Below are 23,655 nucleotides of genomic sequence, written 5' to 3'. Positions count from 1 at the left end.
TTTAAATTTGCAGGCACATCACCAGGAAATTCTGCAGAAAATCACTCTGCAGCAGTCACTGACGGATACAGTGACGGACCGTTTCACCTACGACGGACCGTCGTATGCATCCGTGGTGCCAGGTATGTCTTTCTGTTATTTTCAAACTAGGGCACACTCGACGGACACAACGACGGATCGTCACAACTGAGACGGATCGTCGTCGGGTAGTCGTCGCGTCATTAATGAGGCGTACCCGACCCGACCCGGTTGGAGCCTTTTTCAAAATCATACCGTTTAAACTCCCCCAAACCCCTCATTTCACCCCCACTCCTTCACTATTCCCCCTAATTCCTTCCCTTTTCAACTTCCACAATCTCTCCATCTATCAACCGATCATTGTCCCCCCCAAAGCCCTAAAAGTTATAATCTACTAGTCGGAGTTGCTGTTGTGGGTGTCTTCTTGGTCACCGAGTACTTGCCCATCTTGTTTTTCTCCAATTCTAAGGTATGTGTCTCTAATTTCTACTCATTTGTCTTGCATTTTAGTTTATTAATTAGTATTAGCTTAGTTGTTCGTGATATGTTCGTTTCTTTTATATAAGATTCTGTCTAATCTAGGTTAAAAATGTTCGAAATTGTGGTGTTTACAACCCTAGACATAGGTGCTTTTGCATTTCTAATTTCCTAGGTTAGACAAATGTAGGTCCAAAACACTACAATATCGATTTGGGTTCATCGGGGATAAATGGGGTACCCCAGTTCTGTCACTGATATGCAGAACGAGACCCCGATGACGGACCGTCGTACCCATGACGGACCGTCACAGGGTCCGTTCCAAAAGCCTTAACACCCCACTGCCCATTTTTTCTAAGTGTCCCCCAACAGAAAGATGTGACGGTCCGTCCTGCACAACCGTTCTGGTTGTCAGAGATCCTGTTTCTAAGGGTCTCTCTCCATTTTTTCCAAGTGTCCTCTGACGGACACCTACGAAGGACCGTCGTATTTGTGACGGTCCGTCCCGCATGACCGTTATGTCGGTCAGAGACCCCTCTCCTAAGGTTCTCCATTTTTTTCCAAGTGTCCTCTGACGGACACCTACGACGGACCGTCGTACTTGTGACGGTCCGTCATGCACATACCGTCATACTAGTCAGAGACTCTCATTCTGGGTTCTCCATATATACATAGTCTAAGTAAGACACGACGGACCCCATGATGGTCCGTCATATTCACGACGAGCCGTCACCTGGCCCGTCGTGTTTCACTGTTACTATAGAAATATCATATTCTTTTAATTTTTTGTGCGGTTTTGCTTGTCTTGTTTGCAACTACTCGTACTAATATTGATCCTTTACAGGTACTATCTACTATGACACCCAAGAAAGATCGAATCTATGCACGCAGGCGATCAAAGTATGTCGCCCCGTCTGCGCGCATGGTCATTGGCTCTGATAATGAGCGTGAACCCGAGTATGTGCCCCCAGGCACTTCCACCCTTTCCCGTGTTACACGTGCTCCTAGAGACACACACAAAAAGGTGGTGTCTGGCGTAGTCACTGCCTCCCAGTCTGATGAGGCGCGCACACTGACCGGTACACCCTTTGGGTCAGCCACAAATGAAGAAGGACCGTCTGGCTCCTTAGGAGTATCGTGGTCAGAGGAAGCCTCCGGCTCTGCTGAGGTTCCCGCACCCGCCACTGCTACAGCGTCGACCTCTTCTGATGAGGCTGATAGTTCAGAATCCACATCAGGTTCACCATCTCAGGCCCCCACCTCAGCCACTGACCAGCCCAACCGGTGGTGTTTTGACGGGCAATTTCAAGTCTACTCTGATGCCAAGTTCCTGACTGACAAAGGAGTTATGAATCGAATACTCACCTTGGAGCGGCGGGTCCTTACAGGGAGTCTCCCGAAGATGCCTGAGATCCACAATCTCTTCACTAGGCGTCGCCTGGAGTGGACAACACGTCTGTTGGGACGTTACATTAAAGAAATGGTCCGAGAGTTCTACGCATCCTACGTAGTGACTATCCTATCACAGATAGATAGGCGGGCTGCCCCCCCCCCCCAAACAGGCCCCACTGGAGCAGGTCCGAGTACGGGGCGTGCAGGTTGACATTTCCCTGCCTGCTATCCGCCGGTTTCTAGCCCAACCGGTGGTGTGTCGATGGGCAATTTCAAGTCTACTCCGACGCCAAGTTCCTGACTGACAAAGGATTTATGACTCGAACACTCACCTTGGAACGACGGGTCCTTACAGAGAGTCTCCCGACGATGCCTGAGATCCAGCATCTCTTCACCAGGCTTCGCCTGGAGTGGACAGCACGTCCGTTGGGACGTTACAGTGAAGAAATGGTCCGAGAGTTCTACGCATCCTACGTAGCGACTCTCCTATCATAGATATATAGGCGGGCTCCCCCCCAAACATGCCCCACTAGAGCAGGTCCGAGTACGGGGTGTGCAGGTTGACATTTCCCTGTCTGCCATCTGCTGGTTTCTATACAACGAGGGTGTTGAGGCTACTCGGACCCCTCTCACTGCTGAGTTTGACTCCCGATGGCAGATTGTTAAAGATGGCCAGTTCCTGCGCGAGCCATCTTTGAGAGAGACCACCAAGAGGTGGATGGCCCTGCACCTGTCAGTTGATGGAGAGGATGCCAACTGGGTGACCGAGCCAAAGGGGGCCATCAAGAAGGCCAACCTCACTTTCACGGCGAAGTTCTTGTGGCTGATTGTCCGCCACTGCCTTTCCCCCACAACCGCTGATAATATCGTTACATGGGATCGAGCAGTGTTGATGGAGGCGATGATAGCCGAGTTTGAGATGGATTTCACGTGGCTTCTACATGAAGTCATGCACGAGAGGGATTTCAAGGTCACTACTACTTACCCTTTCCCGTGCATGATCTTTTCTCTCTACAGGTCCGTAGGTGTGCCTATATGGCACGTAGATCAGCTCAAGACCCCGCAGGGCACTATTAACGTCGCCCTCATCAGAGATGAGGCCAATGAGTTGCCTCCACGTAGAGGGCCCCGTCAAGAGCTGCCCTCACTTGCTGATGATCTTGCTGATACGGTAGCCCAGGACCGCACGGCTACGCAGGCGGCGTCCACTGACACTACCCCGGTCGAGTCTATCCCGGGTAGTAGCACTACCCCAAGCTCCTCTCGCACAACCCCTCTACCGGTCGTGGATGCAGAAGTCTATTACTGAGTAAGAAGAGCGCCTAGAGAGGAAAATGGTCCAGTATACAGTGCGGAAGATCGCTGAGGTTCACCAGCGCTTGGTCTCCTTTGAGTTGAGGGTGCTAGCCCGGCCAGCCCCTCCGGTGGATGTGTCAACTCTTCAGGCTGCGGTCGGCAGCATTCGCGCAGATATTGACACGATCTTAGAGGCTAGGGTGCCTGAGTCTGAAGCCCCTTCTGTCAAGCCTGCTGAAGACACAGTGTCGGCGGCCCTATTCGCCACCTCAGAGATTCCACCACCTCCCCCTTGAGAGCATGACAAGAGGCGTAGGGGTCGAGCAGAGGACGAGGCGCGAGCACGGAAGAAGAAGCGCCGTGAGATGGAGGCTACGAGGAGAGCCTCACTTGCTGAGGAGGGGGCGCACCAGATGAGAGCATCAGAGTTAGCGGCTGGGGCGTCTAGCTCCCGAACCATGGAGATAGCAGGAGGCACTACTGATAGTGCGGTTGTTGCTGAGGACACCACTGAGGGTGTCCAGATTGCATAGGATCTGGGTTCCGAGGAACCGGACCCTCTAGCTTGCTGATCGACGGCGCTTTGCACCACAGGTTTGCTTCACCTACCACTCTAGTATTTAATTTTTTTTATGCATTGGGGACAATTGCATGTTTTTTTGGGGGTGGGGTAAATTGAAAGTGAGTGTTAGGGGGAAGTCTTAGTAGACCAATTCATTATCCTCTTTTGGGGTTTTCTTGCCAGTGTTCTTTTTCCCCAAAAGAATGATTACTTTTTCTGTTGAACTGGCATGTCTATATCTTTTGTACATAGTATAATTCTGGAGTATGATGGCTAAAATGATATCCTGATAAATTGGAAAATGATGCACGACTAGGCATAGTAACTGATAAATGTGTGGCTCTAAGAATGACATAGATGTACACCATTGCATTACCCTGAGTCTAAAATTCGAACTAGGTGTCTGATAATCTGGTAGAGTGATGAGATATCAAGTGAGTGTGAGGAAGACTTGAATAGTCCACTATTTGTACTGAGCTAGAACTTGCCTGGTTAGTCCTGCTAAAAGTAAGTTGTAATAGACAATTAGGAAAGGATCATAGTCCCTTATTCAATATAGCCCATTTCTAGCCTAAATAAAAGAAAATCAAATGAAATTTATCCTTCTTTGGTCCAAATAATCTGAGCTTAAATTAGACCTTTCTTTTTCACCCCCAACTGATCTTTTCTGGGAACAATGTGTTGGCCATGGTCCCTCCTTGGACATGTGCACCTCAGCTTATGCCAAAAGCATAAGTTGAGGGTGGCTAATGCAGTAAACAACCTTCGTTATGGACCTGACCCAACTTTGGGTATTGTTTACCTTGACTCATGGCAAAGCCATGAGTTGAGGGTGGCTATTGTGAGGAATGCTCTGGAAAGTGGGGTTGAAAGAACAAAGAGAGAGAAAGAACAAAAGTAAAGTGACTCAAGAATTAGTTAAAACAAAAGTAAAGAAAAAGAAAAATATACAAGAAATACAAGCAAGAAAATAAGAGAGTCACTTACACAAATGAAGAAAGAAGAGAAAATGGGAAGGTGAAAAAAATATGAGAAACTGGGCGAGATAAAATGATAGAAAGTGGTAGGTTTAGCCGATATGTCAAAGAGGGCAAAAGTCACTAAAGTATACCTAAATATACCCTACCTAACCCTGAGCCTATGTTACAAGCTAAGAAAGTCCTATCGTGATCCTAAGGGTTGTATAGCGAACTTAAGGCAGTGAAAATAAGGGCAAGCTTATGGCAATTGGTATGAATGAGTGTGACTTTGTTCTGAGAGCGAGTGTTGAAAAATAATCTTTATACTCAAACTGAAATCATGGTGTGAAAAATGAGGATTTTGTTTCAAAGTGAGGACACTAGTTGCAATATCGGAATTGTTATCACCTCGGTGAGAAATTGAAGAGGATAGGTGTTAGTGCATGGTGAGTCTGTGTCATGTTATGATCCCACATAGTTCAAGCCTAATAGTGATAGCATGCATAGATACGATGAGATTAATCGGGATTGATAGCCAAATAATTGCAAAGGATAAAACATGGATACTGTTGTACAAAGATTTTGTATTGAGTCATAGTGCGTCGCTTGAGGATAAAAAACGAATTTAAGTTGAGGGTGTTGATATACCGTGGTTTCACGGTATTATTAATACTTTTTCCTTAAGTTTAGTGTGTCCAAAAGCCTTTTTATGCAAATTTTTATATAAGTTTCTTTTTATTTTGCAGGAAATCTGTCCAAAGATGAATGCGGAGATTTTGAGTGAAGAAATGCAGAAGAGACCACCTACGGAGCATGTGACGGTCCGTCGTGCTTGTGACGGTCCGTAGGTGGCAGCGTAGTGCAGCTGCTGAAGGAAGATGGGGAAGTCTGACCAAGTGTGGGGTTACGAAGATTGTGACGGTCCGTCGTGTCTATGACGGTCCGTCCTGCAAGTTCGTTATGAAGTTCAGAGAAGTAATCCCAGTACCCATATTCCAAGAGTTAAAGTATTTTGGAACGAAGACCCTCGACGGACCGTTGTGCCTATGACAGTCCGTCATACTTGCTGTCGAGGGTAATGAAGAGAGCAGCAAAAGAAAATGCATAAGTATGAGAAGACAGAGTCCATGACGGGGTTAGACTCCGTATTGATAGACTCCGTATTATTAGACATCATATTAGTAGACACTGTATTGTTAGACTTTTGAGAATCCTTAGACTTTTTGTGAGATTATTGATTACTGTGAGATTCTTGCAAGTGATTATTGGTGATTAATCGAGCAAACTTTCAGATTTTACTCTTTCTCATTGAAGTAAGTACATGAATTCTTATATCATATATTTGAATATTGTGATTATGACTATGGGTAAGTAAACTCCATACCTAGGGTTGTGGGAACCATAGGCAAATAATGAGCTAAAACCTAACTAAAATAACAATTCTAGAAGAGTGTCTTGCATGTATTAATAATTCATTCGTTTAGAAGTCTTTTTAACGGATGACCAACGTTAGAACTCGCATTGATGCTACTTACCGGACCAAGGAGGTAGATAATAGGAAAAGAATTATCAACATAGATTTAGTGTATACTATCTAATAGGCTAGTATTGATTGGTACGAGGTAATAACTTAGTCAAATATCGAATACGATGCTTAATATGAGGTAAAGATAAGGGTTAGGAAAGCAACACACGTAGCTGGACCAAGGTGCGGAGTGAGATTTTCTAGATGCCGGACCAAGGATTTAGAAATACATAACTTATCACTTTGCATGCAAGATACTAGGAAAGAATTGTTATAGTTAGAATTATCAAGTTATGAACCTGTGGGGAACACGTAAACCGTAGTTACTTTGATTAATTGATTAAAATCCAACATTCAAAGTTGTTAAGTGTCTCTTTCAATTTAGGTAGTTATTTTCATTCATTTAGAAATAGAAACCCCTCTTTTATTGTTTTTACTTTCCAAGGAAGTAATTAACTGAAAAAAAGTAATAATAGATTGAAGTTAAGTCTAGACTATTTTCCTCGTGACAACGATCCCAACCTCACTAGTTGGGTTATTTACTTGACACGACCGCTTTATTTCTTATTTGAGAAGTAAGTTTGAGCGTATCAAGTGTATGCATGAGGCTATTTATCTGGTATATGTTACTTTAAACCATCAAAAGTATTTTACTTCCCCTAATTTCGTAATAGTCTTTCTTTGATTGCTGCAAATTTACTTCAAGTCTTTCTTTGGTATATGTGTACAACGTAGGGACTTTGAAGCTCAGTCTATAATGACAGTCATTGTGAAGGAGAGTATAAACCATTTATCTATTAAGCTTGAATTTCTATAATGAAAGTCACAGTGTCACTTTGATTTTAAGAATTGATTTTTTTCTATCCAAACATCAAATTCTTAATAATAATGTAGGAAGATAAAATGAATTCTCAATTTCTTTTGGAAAAAAACACCATGTTCTCATCCCAATTCATTTTCTTCCTTTGGAAGGGACCACGGGTGACATGAGCCGTGGCTCGATAAATCCCTACCTTTCAACCATATCAGGGGGACATCAAAGGGGAAATGATGGATTGCAGAACCTGTAGATAATATATTATTATTTATTTGAGCCTTTTCCTTTTTCCCTTTCAGTCATTCTATTGCTGTCGTTATCATCCATAGGAACTGTCTCAGTGACTAAGATATCCATGGAATACTTTTTCACCCAAAAAGAAATGAGCATACTCGCTAAGATACCGATTAAAGAAATGTATTAGATCTAGAGTCGGATGATACATCAGCACCGACTAGACTGCCAATAGATATGTTCTATAGGATCATTGTCAGGCAGCCAATTGTAGTTGGAAGTAAGAAATCCAGGAAGAACCTAACATTGGTTGCTGCTAAGGCATAGTTAATTACAAGAAAGGTAAATACTAATGAAAGAAACATCTTGTGGGAGTTATAGTGTTTCATTTTACGTCATAGTCAACAATCTTGTCTCCTTGTCATTTCTATTGATTTTTGCATTGGTTTTCTCAACTCCATTACAGTGCCTTAGTATCAAACTTCAGCATTGGGAACTCATTAGCATGTGCTATGATGGGATCGTGCGCGTTATTCTCTGGTACTTTGTTTCTAAGAATGAGATACCAAATTAATGTATTGTGATGCATTATGTATCACTTTTTAACTACCTTTTTGAAGGATTCTTAATTGTGATGCATTATGTTATATTAATTGTGCATTTTGATATTAATGTGCTAGAGTGCGTTTTGTGGTGTTGATATGTTTTTTTTTCTCCATGAATGTATTATTCATGAGCTACTTTTGATTTTATAGGTTTTGTTACACTTGTTCAACTAAAATGGAGCGTATTGATATATTGCCAAGAATTGCAAATATTGATACGTTGAAGAAGAGTGTGTTGGATCAAAGGACTGTTCTTGTTATACCATTTAGTGAGTTCAGTTGTGTTCTTCACTGCGTCCAGCCTTGCCATGTTGAAAAGACTATGTTTCACTAATCCAATTGCATAATTTGATATATTAATGTGGAAGTTTTATTATTGTCATATATACAAACAAATGTAGTATTCTTTTGTGGTTTTCCACTTAATATCCTATTGTATTTCTACTTATATCGTGTAATTATTGCTACTTAATATCGTGCTATATTGCTTTTTAATATCTTGTTGTATTATTTTTTAATATCATGTTGTATTTGTACTTGCTACTTAATATTGTGTTCTATTACTTTAACATTTTGCTTAGATTAAGTGGGGCCAAATTGGGCGAGTCATAAACAACCCAAATTTTAGCTCATTTGAGCCCAAAATTAATTTGGACAGGTTATAACCCAACCTATTTTCTGATACAGCCCATTTTAACATTTTAAATTTCAATCCACCGGCCCATTTGACACCATTAAGCATATCAATAGCCGATGACTGCTTATAGCTTCAGATTGATCAAGTATTGCGAGAAATTTGAAGAAATTGAAACTCCCCACTTGCTTACGGTAGAAAAGCTCATGCTGCAAAAAGGTCAATCTTTGATTAATAAATTTTCCATGAGTTATCTTTTTATTGTTATGGATTTTTATTTTTGAGTACAAAGTTAATATTTATATCGTTAGAAATCAATTTGCAATGGGTTGTTTCTTGGTCTTAAGCACTAGTTTGGTATACTTCTCAGTAAGGAATGGGATGAACTTTTTAAGTATGTTGAAATTTCCAAGTACATTAACTTTTTAATTTGTTCATAACATTAATATATATGATTTGATGAATGAAGAGTTAATCGTAATAACTTGAGGTTTGTGTATTCCACATTTATAATGAATTAGCTTTTAAACAAGATTTTAACATGAGACTGATATGATGTGATTATAGATTAACAAATAAAATTCATATGGATTACTAGAGTGACGAGCCTGGTATTTTGGCATGAGTACTATGAGCAATAATCTCACCACAAATAGTATTTCATAAATTTCATGAGTTTTACATGATTTATAAAGTAAATGTGTTACTGAATGTTATGAACTTCATGTGGGACAAGTGTTTTAGTTGATATGAAATTGAAATGATTATTTCAGAGGATCTCATTTTTACATGATATGATTACTATTACAGAAAGGTTTTACACTTACTTGAGAAATATTGTTTTGGCAAGTGTGTGTTAAACATTGAAATGATATGATTTGATAAGATTTATATGAGTTGTTCGATTTTGAAATGCTTCAAAGAACACGAGAAAAGTGTAAATGAGAGTAGACCTTGATGAATTCCGTAGCTAATGATGCGTTCATTCGACCTGGTGCACCTTGTAGTTACAGATTACCGATAAATTTCTTGAAAGTGAGAAGCTAGAACTAGTATACTATTACTGATATCCCTCAACTAGGGATCTACTGCTATAAATATTTAAATCCTTTATGAGGAGTTTAATGTTATTTTTTATTTCTTAAAGAGAAGGGCACACTGAAAAAAGGATACCTCCTAGCTGTACGATTTGATGTGAAAATATTTTTCTGAATGTACTATCAAGTATTAACATTTATTCTGCTTATATGATGCACATAACATTGAATATTATTATTGTTTCTGAAAAGCTTTATTTCATCATTATGATTATTATACTAGCATATTTTTGACTTGTCCCTGAGTAAAATGGTTGTGCTTAACTATTAATACTCACTGAACTAGCATCTCACTTCCCCCTAATTGTTTTACAGAGAACTCAAGTGGTATTGAGAAGCATTTAATTTATTAGAGAGTATAATTTGGTGTCATCTTGTGAGCCCGAAATTGCCTCGAGAGGCAAGAGATCTATTGATTTTTCATGTATTTTTAAACTCTTAGAGTCGCTCCATTTATCATTCCTTTTATTTGAGTCATGATTAATATTTCGTATTGTAGTAAAGTGACTAGTTTATAACTTTTTTTTCATATTTGGAGATGAATTGATTTTATCGCGTACCAATCAGATCATTGGTGAATATTATGTCGTGGGGTATAGTTGCTATCAGTTGTGTTGTGATATTCTAAACACAGAAAACTAAGGATAGGCCTAGAAATAAAGGAAACTCTGCCCACATTTCTGTACAATTTTGATAATTCTTGCTTTGTGATTCTCCCTCTTAGAGTTGGTCACGTTATTAACTTGGGTAGTGACAATAAAGGTGGTGTGTTGATATGTAGCTCTTGACCATGTCCAATAGGAAGTGTATAATTTATAGTGATCTTTTCTTGAAATTTTAGACTCTTAATTAAGATAACGTTACTCTGATGTCATTTGTTGGAATTATGACCTTTATAATTGTACTAAGCAAGATTTACTAACTATATGTTCCTTGATTATATAGTAATTTAAAGTAAATAAGTGTGCAAGTCAATAACACAACAATTCAAAACTTCCCTTTTATTAATCAGAACTTAAAATTAGACAACAATTACACAATTTTGTAATCTAGGAAATTATTAACTTTAGTTCCTATACCCAAGACGAAAAGCCAAGGTTTAAATCTTTTATAGTCAACAAGTTGCATTAACTTGTTATACCCATCCACAGTTAGAACTCACTTGGAATTGATATAATTAACTAAAACATCCAATGAATAATTATACTATCAATATATCTTACGCTGCACTCCAAGACAAATTTAATCATGTTTTGCTTGTTAGTGATATTCTAAGTGCACAAGTCATTTTACAGAAAACCCTTCTCTTTATATAGATTGACAAACCTTTCCTTCTTCGCCTTGAACTTGATATGTTTGAAATGTTTTTTACTCCTTGTAGGACTTAGAAGCACTTCAAACTACTTCACATTGTTGCGCATGTATACGATCATATTCACATTTTCCTAATCATATTAGGTTAACACAAGTTCATGTAGAATCAACTTGTTCCACGCATAATGTCTCTCTCCAAAATTCTAATTTATGTGAATCTAACAAATAAACTGACAAATTGAGCAGTTTTATTAACTTCATGTCCTAATTAGGATATTTAAATTATTATAATCACTTTTATTGATATATACTCAACACTCACCCCATTTGATCATCCGTTTTCATTGAGTAACATAAATTTCTCCTTGCAATCACTTGGTGTTAGTATACATTAAGCATCACTCCCTCGATTGTTAATTTTCATTGCATAGTAAATATTTATTCGTTTGAAATGTTTTTTGAAAACTTAATTTGCTACAATCACTAATATTTGTATATATTTAACATTCACACACTTTAATTCTTTAATTTTATATAGTAGCATATATTTCTCCGCTTGAAATATATTTGTAAAAAAGTCTTGCAATTAATGTTGCAGTCAACGCTACAACCACCTAATTACTACATATTAAATACTACCCCTTCAACTGTTTTCATTATTCACAACATAAAAAATTTCTTCATTACTACACTCTTGTAAAAATGGTGAGTTATTTTTTATGTTCTTGTTTCACTTTTGAAATGAGAATAAGCGTTTTAGACTGAATATATGTATGGATTGGTCTTGGTTTGTAATTATAGTTATTTGTGACACTAGGTTTTATTAGAGAAATAATGCCTCTGAGCATGTCGTAGATCTTCGTTCATAAATTCAGTTATTTGTGCGATCATATACTCTTTTTTTTAGAGAAATCATGTCTATCTGGCCATGTCCTTTGATCCATGACAATTATTCTTGTCTTTATGTTTTGCTGTTTGATTGAGTCATTGGTCAATTTGTTCCTTTTTAATTTTTTTTTTTGTGTACTTGCTTATTCAAACCAAGATTATTAAGTTTTAATTTGTGCTTCTAAATTCACACAAGTCTTTCTCTCAAAGAGGCAAATTTCATGGTTAAGATTCAAATTTTATGTTATGATTTTTGCGTTATTTTTTTTAAATTAGGACATTTTTGTTTATTCCAGAATTAATGGTGTATCTTGCCTTCGTTTTGTTATCTCATAAAAAATGTAGACAATTATATAACTAATTTATTAGAGACTAATGTTTCTCGTCTTTATTCTTGCTGTAGACCAGTGATATTGACAAGACTCTTTGATTTTCAGATTTTTCAAAGTGACAAAGGCGTTGAGTGATTTGTAGTATATTCAGTCTTACCTTATTAAAATTGTTCAACTAGCGTTCACCATTTTATGAAATATTTTGTTGAGGTAAAATTTGTTCAGTGTCCCTATATGAAGGTTTTGAAACAATCATTATAAATGAAAAATTACAATTTATTTGGCAACTGATTTTCTTGTGAACATTTTCATCGATCGTGTTTTATAATTTTCATAAATTTAATTTAAGTTTAAAGTGTATTTTAGTATTATAAATGATTATTTCTCTAGTTAATAGTCAATGACTCTATAGACATGTCATTTTAACTTTTTTAATTATAATTTGTTAATTTTTTTATTTTAATATCTGATTTTATGGCGAAACAGGGGTGGGAGCAAGGGGAATCTGACCTAAATAAGAAATTAAGTCTGTGTGTATTTTGGGTTAACCAGAAAAAATGTGTTACTAATGCTTTAAAAAGGATCTTTGACGAAAAGTTCTATCCTTTAGAAAATAGACAGTCTCACTACAAACCTCAAATCTTTTCTTAGATCTATATTTCGAAGATTAATTATATAAAAGAGAAATTTATTTATTTTTCTTCACATAGATTTTGGGATTTAGCTTTAGTGGTTTAATTTTCTTTCGTATTTAATTTAGTTGGAGTAAATAATGTCAAAAGAATTTTGTTTTTCCTTATTTTAAAATCTAGAATTTTCTCAATTCACATGACATTTGATTTAGTTTAAAAAATTGTTTTCTATATATAAAAAAAAAACTAACTATAAACACAATATTTTGTGGTTAGGTTATTAGTTTCATGTACGCAAGATTATGTTCTGCTAAATTTTCAGAATTTTATTATTCTTGTGAAGCCAATTTCATGCTAATTTTTTTTTCTAAAGTTTGAAGGTTATGTTCTACTAAAAGATTTTACTAGAGCAGGTCTTCATTCAAAAGTTATACTCATTTTAACACGTATATCACTTCAACAAAATATAGATTTAATGAAAATAAATTTTTATTCTGGAGAAAAAATATTAAGTAAATAAATTAAACTAATTAATGTCGTTGTATTTCTGAAGTGTTGGTTACAAATATTAACATATTTATTATAGCTGCTAAATATGATATAGTCAATTCTATTATTGTAGCAAAATATTTGTTTCTAAGTGATTGTTTATAGTAGTGTATTAAAATTTTAAAGAATGATATATAATTCTTGGTTGTATCACATAAAATTTTGGAACATCTTGAGTTTACTCAAATGTTAGTGACTGTCAGTTTTCATCAAACTTATTCTTACATCCTTGTGTATGACATGTGTAAAGAGAAAGTTTACTCATAAGTGTCACATGCATTAGGCCTTCTTATTTTTTCACCTATTTTATATTCTTGAAATTAAACTAGTATATGAAGAAGATGTGATTAATTTTATTTGTAAAGTCATGTTTGAATGCGTTTTTTTATATATAAATAATAGAACAATATTTTAAGGTGCTATTTCAGATATGTTGGGCAATTTCTTAAATTTAACTTTGATTGAATTGTTTAGCTGTTTCAGGAAATTATTATTTCTTATGGATTCAGAAATGGGAAAAATACAATTGTAACGAGAGAAACGGAGTCTTCAATCAAATATTATAAAAATATCAATTTGAATTTAATCATATTTTACTGATTGCACCGAGGAAAATTCAATTGACTTAAATGAACCCAACAATTATGCCAGAGGAGGTACTGAAACTTCTCACCTCGTAAATAGTGTTAAAAATATTGATCTCATTTCATTAGAACGTCTGCTCTTCCGAAATTCATAATTATTACATGCTCTGACAACTTCATTTTTTCAGAGTACACACTTTTGATGGAGCTTCTCACACACCGTAAGTGAATTTACAAGTGGTGTCACAAATACTGACATCAAAGTCTTTCAAATAATGGTAGAATCTCTCTTCAAACAGAAAACTTTTGGCAATTTATAATTTTAGAATACATACTTCCATGGACCTTCAAGTATGGATTTTGTGGAAAATTTTACACACCAAGCGTTTTTTGAGCAAAATACAAATTTTGGTGGTGGTAGTTCATCTACCTCAAGAAGTCAGTCTAATGCTCTTATCCAGCCTTCAGGCGATCCAGTGAGAAATTTAAGAGAACATGAATTTGGGATACACGTTTGTTTCTTGAGAAACAATATTGATCCTCAATCGAGTTCTCCTGTAATTAGTGGAAGAGTCGCGATTAAATATCTATCATACCATGATTGTTGTCTGCATTACTACTGTTTTCACTTATATTTTTCTACTTATATATGAATCATACTCTTTATTTTCTTATAATTATGAGCTTCTTACCAATTTATTTGGATATGTAGGGTGACAATATTAGGGATGATCCAATTATTATTGAGGTAAGCATTCTATAATATCTATTATGAATTTAGTTGCCATTTTTATCTGTTCTCATTCTACTATCGACTTCTTTAATAGTAATATTGTATGATGACCATGTAAAACATGATATCCAATTGTTATTAAATGCATCTTTTCAATTCATATTATACATGTATGAGTATTTTAAATTGTTAATTAGTCTAACTATATAAGATATGTACATTCTCTTTGTTTTCATTTACTTTTATTTTTCAAAAGTAACGTTGACATGTTGAATATGTTATTTCATGACACACATACCTTTGATGCAATATGTGATAATGATACTAAGAAAAATAGGTCCATTACTATTCAAAATTTAAAATGAAGAAGATGAACACGATGATGCTCAAAATGATGAAATTATCAAAGGGAAATGTCGTTGTAGACAATAAAATTCGTGTCGAGAAAACAATAATCAAGAAATTATAGCAACAATCGTTTTATTATTTCAAATGCGAGTGTTACAATCTCTATAATTCCTCTGAATTCGCCTTTTCAAATATAAATTCAAGGGCTTTAAAGCTTGTTCTTGAATCGATGATGAACTTGAACTTGAACTTTATTTTGATCTCAACTTTTATTTGAATTCAAGGGCTTCGAGCTTGTTCTTGAATTCGGTGGTCTTGATCTTGATCGTTCTTGAACTTGAATTCTTGAATTCTTAAACTTTTAGCTTTGTAGAGAATTAAATGACGTTTGTACCACAGAGTTTCTCTAGCTTCTTGTTTAGAATTTTTTGTCCCTTTTCTGACTTATGAGGACTCCTATTTATAGTTTTAGAATAGAGGAGTTGCGATTGGAATAGGATTCCGTTCAGCCAATCAGATTTAAGTGACATGACATATGGGCTTTATGGAGCGGGCTTGTTATCTTTGACACATGTCATGATTCTATTGGTTTTCTTATTTGACTTGGCATGACACATCATTTGCACACGTGGCGCCAAGATGGGCTCTAGAATGAGATGTGATTGGGTTTAACAAATTGGGTTCATCCAATTTAGCCCAAATCAATTAATTTAGACTTCAGTTAAATCCGTATTTATTGGACTTAAATATTTAAGTCAATTATATTAATCCACAATATTTATTTGAATTAATATATTTATGAATTCAATATAATCCGAATCATTTACATCCCCAAGCCATCTTATCAACTTTTGAGCATAATCATGATAAGGTTGCAATTCAAGCTTTTTTAACTCATAACTTCCTAAGAGTTGATTAATCACCAATCGCGAGTCACCAAAGACCTGTAAATGTAATTGTTTCATGTCAACGGCCATTTCAAGTCCAGTATCAGTGCTTGATATTCAGCGACATTATTGGAAACATTGTTTTAGAGTAAAAGAGAATGGTAGAATTTCTTCTTGTGAAGTGATGAACACCACGCCAGCACCATCTCCGCTGATGTGCAACCCCGTCAAAGTACATTTTCCAAGGAGGTTGAACTTCAATTAACATTGCATCTTCCTCAGGAAACTCATCAGTTAACTCCCAATCATTTGGTATAGGATGGTCTGCTAAGAAATCCGCTAGTGCTTGTCCCTTCACAGATTTCGAGAGATGTACACAATCTCAAATTTTTGGAATTGGAGGTACCATCTTGCTAGTCGGTCACTAAGGACAGGTTTTGATATAACAAACTTGATGGGATTTACTCTAGAAATAAGGCGGACAACAGGAGCTTGAAAATAATGCTTCATCTTTTGAATTGAGAAGACCAGCGCCAAGCATAACTTTTCAATTGGTGAATAATTTAGCTCATATGGCGTCATCGTTCTGCTTAAGTAATAACTAATATTTTCTTTGCCTTCACTATTCTCTTGAGCTAACAGGGCTCCTACAGACCTTTCTTGTGCCGCAATGTAGAGTATCAATGGTTTTCCAGGTATAGGGGTTGCCAAAACTGGAGGTTTCGCTAGATACGATTTGATACTTTTAAAGGCTTCGCTACATTTTTGGTCCCAATTAAAAGGAGCAGCTTTCTTCATGAGATGACTGAATGGTTGACATCTCCCCGCTAGATTTGAGATGAACCTTCTCAAGTAGGCTAACTTTTCTTGGAGACTTTTTAACTCATGAATATCTCGAGGTTCAGGCATCTTTGATATTGCATCGACTTTGTCTTGATCAATTTTAATTCCTCGATGTCTCACAATAAATCCAAGAAACTTGCCGGAAGTAACTGCTAAGGCACATTTCAATGGATTCATCTTAGTTGATATCTTCGGAGTAACTCAAACACCATCCTTAAGTCTTTCAAATGATCACCCCTCTTCCTCGACTTTACTACCAAATCATCAACATAACATTTAACATTTTTATGGAGCAAGTCGTCAAAGATATTTTGTATAGCCTTTTGATATGTGGCGCCAACATTCTTTAAACCAAATGACATCACTTTGTATCAATAAATACCTTTTGGCGTGCGAAATGCAGTGAATTCTTCATCTTTTGGTAACATGCGGATTTAATTATATCCAGAAGAACCATCCATGAACGACATTGCCTCATAACCAGTGGTGGCATCAATCATCAACTCTGGAATGGGAAGAGGAAATTCATCTTTAGAGCATGCATTATTGAGATCTCTAAAGTCAGCGCAAACTCGAATTTGAGCATTCTTCTTCCTCATAGGAATAATACTTGAAATCCATGTAGGATATTTGACCTCACGAATAAATCCTGCCTCAATAAGTTTGTTAACTTCATTTTCTATCAACGAAATCAAGTTTGGTCTAAAATGTCTTTGAGCTTGTTTAACAGGACGAGAACCATTTTTGACTGCCAATTGATGGACCGCTACTCTAGGATTCAATTCAGGCATTTCTTTGTAACTCCAAGCGAATACATCTCTATATTCTTTGAGTATATTCATGTAAGCGACTTCTTCATCAATTTCTAGAAACGCACTCAAGTAAGTTGGCTTCATATTTTCATCAGTACCAAGGTTAACTTCCTTCAAAGGATCTATTGTGATCTTTACTCCTTCTTCAAGTTCTGGTGGAGCATCTTTAGCATCTTCCTCTTCCACAGGATCATTGTCATTGACTGATATATGACAACATGAGACAATATCTTCTACGTCTTCCACAATCTTCTTTTGAGGCAAAGAATCGTATTCATTTTGGATTGTAACATGATTTGAGGAACCTACACTTTCTTCATCTTCCTCGCGCTCTTTGGTGTAAACCACAGTATGAACCTTTGCCTTGAGTTCCTCTTTACAGGAAACCATAAGTTCCACTCGTCGCCTCATTCTAGAAGGAATCAAACTTCTGAAATCCTTTCGAATCAAATGTGAAGTAGGCTTTGTAACTTTCGAATAACTTCTCAGGTTCTTGTTATTCTTCTTCAGAAAACCTAACCTCTTAAACACAGAAATTCTTGTTGTCGCTTCACCAAGTCGATTAAAGACAGAAGGACTTTTATTTGGAGCAGTGACGTCATCTTCAAAAGTTATATGATTATTACTGGCCCTTCTTATGGAAATGCGAATTGGCGGTGGTTGGATACAACCTAGGCCTTCACGCGCTTTCCTAGTTGTATCTTCTGATGGGAGTTTCCCTAGCGCTGATGGCTCGCTAGGGTAGTATCATGCCTTCACAAATGACTTGTAGGCATTGGGATCAAAACCTTCTCTTGTGCGCTTTGTAGGGAGAGCCATATCTAGCACTTGATCTTGAGCGACTGACTTTTCTGGCAACTTTGCAGACAAGTTTATTGCATCAATCCGTCTGATAGGAAGATTTATCCCTCTTAATGCATCTTCTTCAAGGTTAGATGGTTGATCTTGTTTTTTCTTCTCTTTTGGAACATAGCAAAGCCTAGAAGTCTGCTTCTTCTTTGAAGACATGATCTTCCCTTCATCAAAATGGGACAAGAGTCTTTAGTGTCAATTTTTACCTTTTTGATAGCTACATCAATTCTTTTACTTACGATATTATCAATCTTGATTGATTTGACGTCATTGGATTTTACCCCTTTAAAAACATAACTTCTCATATAGAATTTTGCATCCGCAAAGTGTGTCTCCACTTCGGTGAAAGGATTATCATCTGCAACTATCTTTCTTTCAATTCCACCTTCAAGATATTTCAAACATTGATAGTAAGGAGATGAGACAATTCTGTTCTCATGTACCCACGGCCTGCCAAGTAATATGTTGTATGATGTCTTTGCGTCAATCACATGCATCCATGCGCCTGATCGCAAATCTCCCATGTGGATCTCTAATTTAATAGAGCCTATGGACCTCTACCCACCTTGATTAAATCCTTGTATCAACAGACGACTTTCACTAAGTTCCCCAATCGTGATGCCAAGTTCCTTCAATGTGTGGATAGGCAAAATGTTGACTCCAGATCCTTCATCTATTAAGATTGTATTTATCTTCTTCTCTAGCACATGACCTACCATATACAAAGGATGATTGTATAGTGTTTCACCAAATAAAAGATCGTTATCCGTAAATGTGATTTTAGTATCAAAGACATGTGCTTCTTGGGAAGAAAGTTCAATAGATTTTTCAGAAGATGAAAGAGACATCATTTCTGAGATTTCCCTTTTTTCTTTTTCTTCTTCCCCAAGAGACACTTTTGGTGAGGATTCACTCGTTGTTCCTTCTTTTACAGTAGGAGACACCTTCATTGTTTTTCCTTTATCCACATTGAAACATGATGCCTCGACATTGCCTTGAGTAGACTTTGTACCGAACGAGCTTGGCAAGAACTCCTCTAGAGTCACAAGACGTCGAGTTTTTTGGTAGTGATGCACTTCAACCTTTGACCTTTTGGGGTGCTTGATTGATTTTTGCTTCTTTCATTTCTTCACCATTTTTCCTCTAACCGGTTGCTCGGATAATTATTTTTGTAAGCTTGGCTTGTTGCGTCTTCGCCTAGTCACAAGAATCCAACCCTCATCACCATCTATGTCAACGTCCTGATCTACTAGCTTTTCTTCATGCTTTTCAGAGATATACATTTGGATTGGATCCAATGACCCAAACGTGATAGAGATCTGGTTAGAACTAGCCTTCTTATCATCAAGGATAATTTTATTTTTGTTTACCAATCGCATCACTCTATCCTTAAAGACAACATTTTTCAAGGGGATGACTCACAAGTCTGTGATACTTGCAATAATTTAAGTCATCAGCTTTTCCAGCTTCATTGGGTCGCTTCATCTCTGGCAAGTCAATGATCTTTAACTGAATCAATTCATCAAAAATTTCAAAAATGTCAGAATCCAAGAAGGGATACTTTTTCCCTTGGATCTCCCTTAGCGTCGACTTTTGATTTGAACGTGCTTGGAAAGTCGTTCTCACATTTTGTTTTACGCCCTCATTCGTGGTGAACTTTGCGGGTGATACATTTACACTCATGGATTCTTTGTTGTCATTTCTAAGCAGAAACTTGCTCCATCTCTTTGGTTCCTGCTTGTCCCTTTCTTTGCGAGGATCATGGACAATAGTCATATCTTTTCCGGCAGATGAGATGCTAAACTCCATATCATGAGCGTGAGTAGCTAAATCCACAAATGATTTTGGTTATATTCCTTGCAAGATGTAAAGAAGCTCCCAGTGCATTCCTTGAATACACATTTCGATTGCAAAAGCTTCGCTAAGCCTGTCTTTGCAATTTAGGCTCGCGTTCCTCCATCAATTTATCAAAATCTATGACCGGTTCTTCTTTCCTTTGGTGAGTATTCGTGAGTTCTACCATGCTCACCGTGTGCCTTGTGCTAGCGATTGAGAAACTCATGTTATAGTTGCTCCCAACTATCAATAGAGTTAGGTTCGAGATCCGTGTACCAATCAAAGGCATTTCCTTTTAGAGAGCGGACAAACTGTTTGACAAGATAGTCTCCATATGTTCCAGCATTATTACATGTCTCCACGAAGTGCGCAACATGTTGTTTCGGATTTCCTTTTCCCTCAAATTGTTGAAATTTGGGAGGTTGATAACAAGCAAACATTTTAAAGTTATCAATCCCAGTAGTGTATGGCTTAGCGTACATATGAGAAGTCTTGGTGGAGACTTCATACTTATCTTTGATAGTGCCTTCAACAAACCTCCTTCAAGCGATCGAGTGGGATCATTCCTTCAGAAGAAGCTGTCATCTCTTTAACAAACGGGGCTTTCTTAGCAGGATCTTCGATTTCTTGAACTTCAATGCCCTTTCCAGGTGCATGGCTCTCATCTCCATCTAAAAGTCCTTCTATCCTGTCCATCAACTTGTCAATTCGAGATTCTTGGTGTTGTACATGCTTCGTCAATCCTTCAACCAACTTTGTCAGATTTGCGAGTTGTCCCTCAGGAGAGGAAGCAACAGCCACCATAGTTTGCATGATCATTGGAGATGCAGGAGAGTAACATGGATTGTCGCGTAATTTAATTTTTAGTGGACTCACATTACGCGATATACGTGGAGATGATTCACAAGGTGAATCACAATTCTCCTTTGTGGTAGAGTTCTTGGAACCAGATTGCTCAAGTAGATCCAATGTCTTCTTGATCTTTTCAGCAACACTACTCCCTCCTTCTAGAGAATTTGTGGATGAACTTGCTTCTTTTGGAGTCGAAGATCCAAAAACAGGAGTTGCCACAGACTACACTTGAAGAGTTTGTTGCCCTAGTGTAGCAGCCTTGCTTCTCGTAACGGCTCCAAAACTTCCAAAAGGTAACACCAAGGATGTCTTCAAATTCAGTACAGAACTTGGAGCTAGTGACCTTAGAGGCGGTTGATCGAGAGTTGTTGTTCATGGAAGTCATCTTGATATTCTTTGACGTTTGAAAAGTTGAGATGAGAGGTTGAGATTGTCCCACTGGGCGTGCCAGAATTTGTAGACAATAAAATTCGCGTCGAGAAAACAATAATCAAGAACGGAAAGTTATAGCAACAATTGTTTTATTATTTCAAATGCGAGTGTTACAATCTCTATAATTCCTCTGAATTCGCCTTTTCAAATATAAATTCAAGGGCTTTAAAGCTTGTTCTTGAATCTATGATGAACTTGAACTTTATCTTGATCTTGACTTTTATTTGAATTCAAGGGCTTCGAGCTTGTTCTTGAATTCGGTGGTCTTGATCTTGATCGTTCTTGAACTTGAATTCTTAAACTTTTAGCTTTGTAGAGAATCAAATGACGTTTGTACCACAAAGTTTCTCTAGCTTCTTGTTTAGAATTTTCTGCCCCTTTTCTGAATTATGAGGACCCCTATTTATAGTTTTAGAATAGAGGAGTTGCGATTGGAATACGATTCCGTTCAACCAATCAAATTTATGTGACATGGCATATGGGCTTTATGGAGCGGTCTTGTCATCTTTGACACATGTCATGATTCTATTGGTTTTCTTATTTGACTTGGCATGCCACATCATTTGTACACGTGGCGCCAAGATGGGCTCTAGAATGAGATGTGATTGGGTTTAACAAATTGAGTTCATCCAATGTAGCCCGAAACAATTAATTTAGACTTCAGTTAAATCCATATTTATTGGACTTAAATATTTAAGTCAATTATATCAATCCACAATATTTATTTGGATTAATATATTTATGAATTCAATATAATTTGAATCATTTTATAAATTTATATTTAATAAATTTTAAATGATTACACCCGTATCAGCTAATACACTGAGATACAATACATGAACATGTGATATGATTAGAGTAGTCAATCTATTATTTTTTTTTCAAATAACATTGAAAAAGAGCATTTTTTATAAACTGATGAAGCAGAACAAGTATCAATCAACCAAGATGAAAATTTATAGTGACTCTTGCTGCATATGTTTGGTAAGGAACACACCTTTAGTTGTTTCCCATTTCACTTTAAAGCTTCTCGAAAACCTTATTCAATTATATGTTTTCCTATTTTGGCATGTATAGGGTACTTCTGATGATGGGGGAGAACTACGAATAACCAACTGTGGACATAAAAATTCATTTTCAATGCATCAGAAAGTGGCTGAAGAGAAACAATTCTTGTCCTGTTTGCAGAAAATTGTTTGACTCTATAGGATATGAGCCTTTGGTTCTCATTTAAAACAAAAAAAATTCTCAAGCCACATTTTCAGTTGATTAACTTGGTGGAGACACTACATGCTTCTGTGTCTTGTTTATTGATGGAGTAGAATTATTTAAATGATAAATCTATGGATATTTTAAGTTTGACATATTTTTTTTCTTTCAACATAGCCATCAATCAATCATTTTATCAACATTAGTCTGAAAAATATCATTTCTTACTTTTTCAGTGTGGTGTATTTTCACTACGAACCATTGTAGTATTTAATACTTTTTGAGATTTTTGATTTTACCAACGTACTAGTAACATTGTTACCCTATGAACTTTCTATTGTTTTAATTACCATTTCAATTTTTTTGGCATATAAAAAAAAGAGACGTTATTAATTTTGATAGTTGATGGAATTCTATAACTTTGACTGATCATTTTATTGATAGTTGAAAATGACGATGTGTCATGAGTCAAAATTATGAGGTACTTCTTTACATTTTAGTGAAGATTCTAATGATCAACTCTGCCAATTTCTAATTGTTATTCATCTCAAATGTCTTATTGAAAAGTAATTTTTTTGTGGGGCTAATATAGAATCGGTACAATGATAGGACTTTAAAATTTGAATATAGACTATTCAATTTATCCATCATGTTTATTTATTGAAAAATCTCATTAAAAGGGACAATCCTATGTACTAAGTGTACGCTATGTGTGAGGCCCGGAGAAGAGTGAATCACAAAAATTAATTTTACGTAACTTGTTTTGCTTTGTTTAAAGAGAGTACTTTCAAAATTTGAATCTGTAATTTTTTAATCACATAGAAATAACTTATCAATTATGTCAAGACTCCCTTAAATTGAGTCAACTTGACTTCTTTACATTTTTTATTAATTAGTTTAGAGCGGGACGGACCATTACATTAAACAAAAGCTTTT

General features: G+C 36.6%; 1 long non-coding RNA gene across 2 annotated transcripts; it reads left to right on the top strand.

The window, feature by feature from the left end:
• Positions 1 to 13,480: 13,480 nt before the first annotated feature.
• LOC112941343 (uncharacterized) lies at positions 13,481 to 22,941 on the top strand. 2 transcript variants are annotated; one of them, XR_003246471.2, is made up of 5 exons: positions 13,481 to 13,987; positions 14,104 to 14,136; positions 14,628 to 14,663; positions 22,438 to 22,494; positions 22,588 to 22,941. It is a non-coding gene; the product is annotated as an uncharacterized lncRNA (long non-coding RNA). The 2 variants fall into 2 exon arrangements; XR_003246470.2 differs by having other exon boundaries at positions 13,482 to 13,987; positions 14,104 to 14,193.
• The last annotated feature ends 714 nt before the right edge of the window (positions 22,942 to 23,655 follow it).

Source organism: Solanum lycopersicum, chromosome 4 (genome assembly GCF_036512215.1).
Source record: "Solanum lycopersicum chromosome 4, SLM_r2.1".
NCBI lineage: Eukaryota > Viridiplantae > Streptophyta > Magnoliopsida > Solanales > Solanaceae > Solanum > Solanum lycopersicum.
This window is presented reverse-complemented; position numbering and strand designations above follow the sequence as displayed.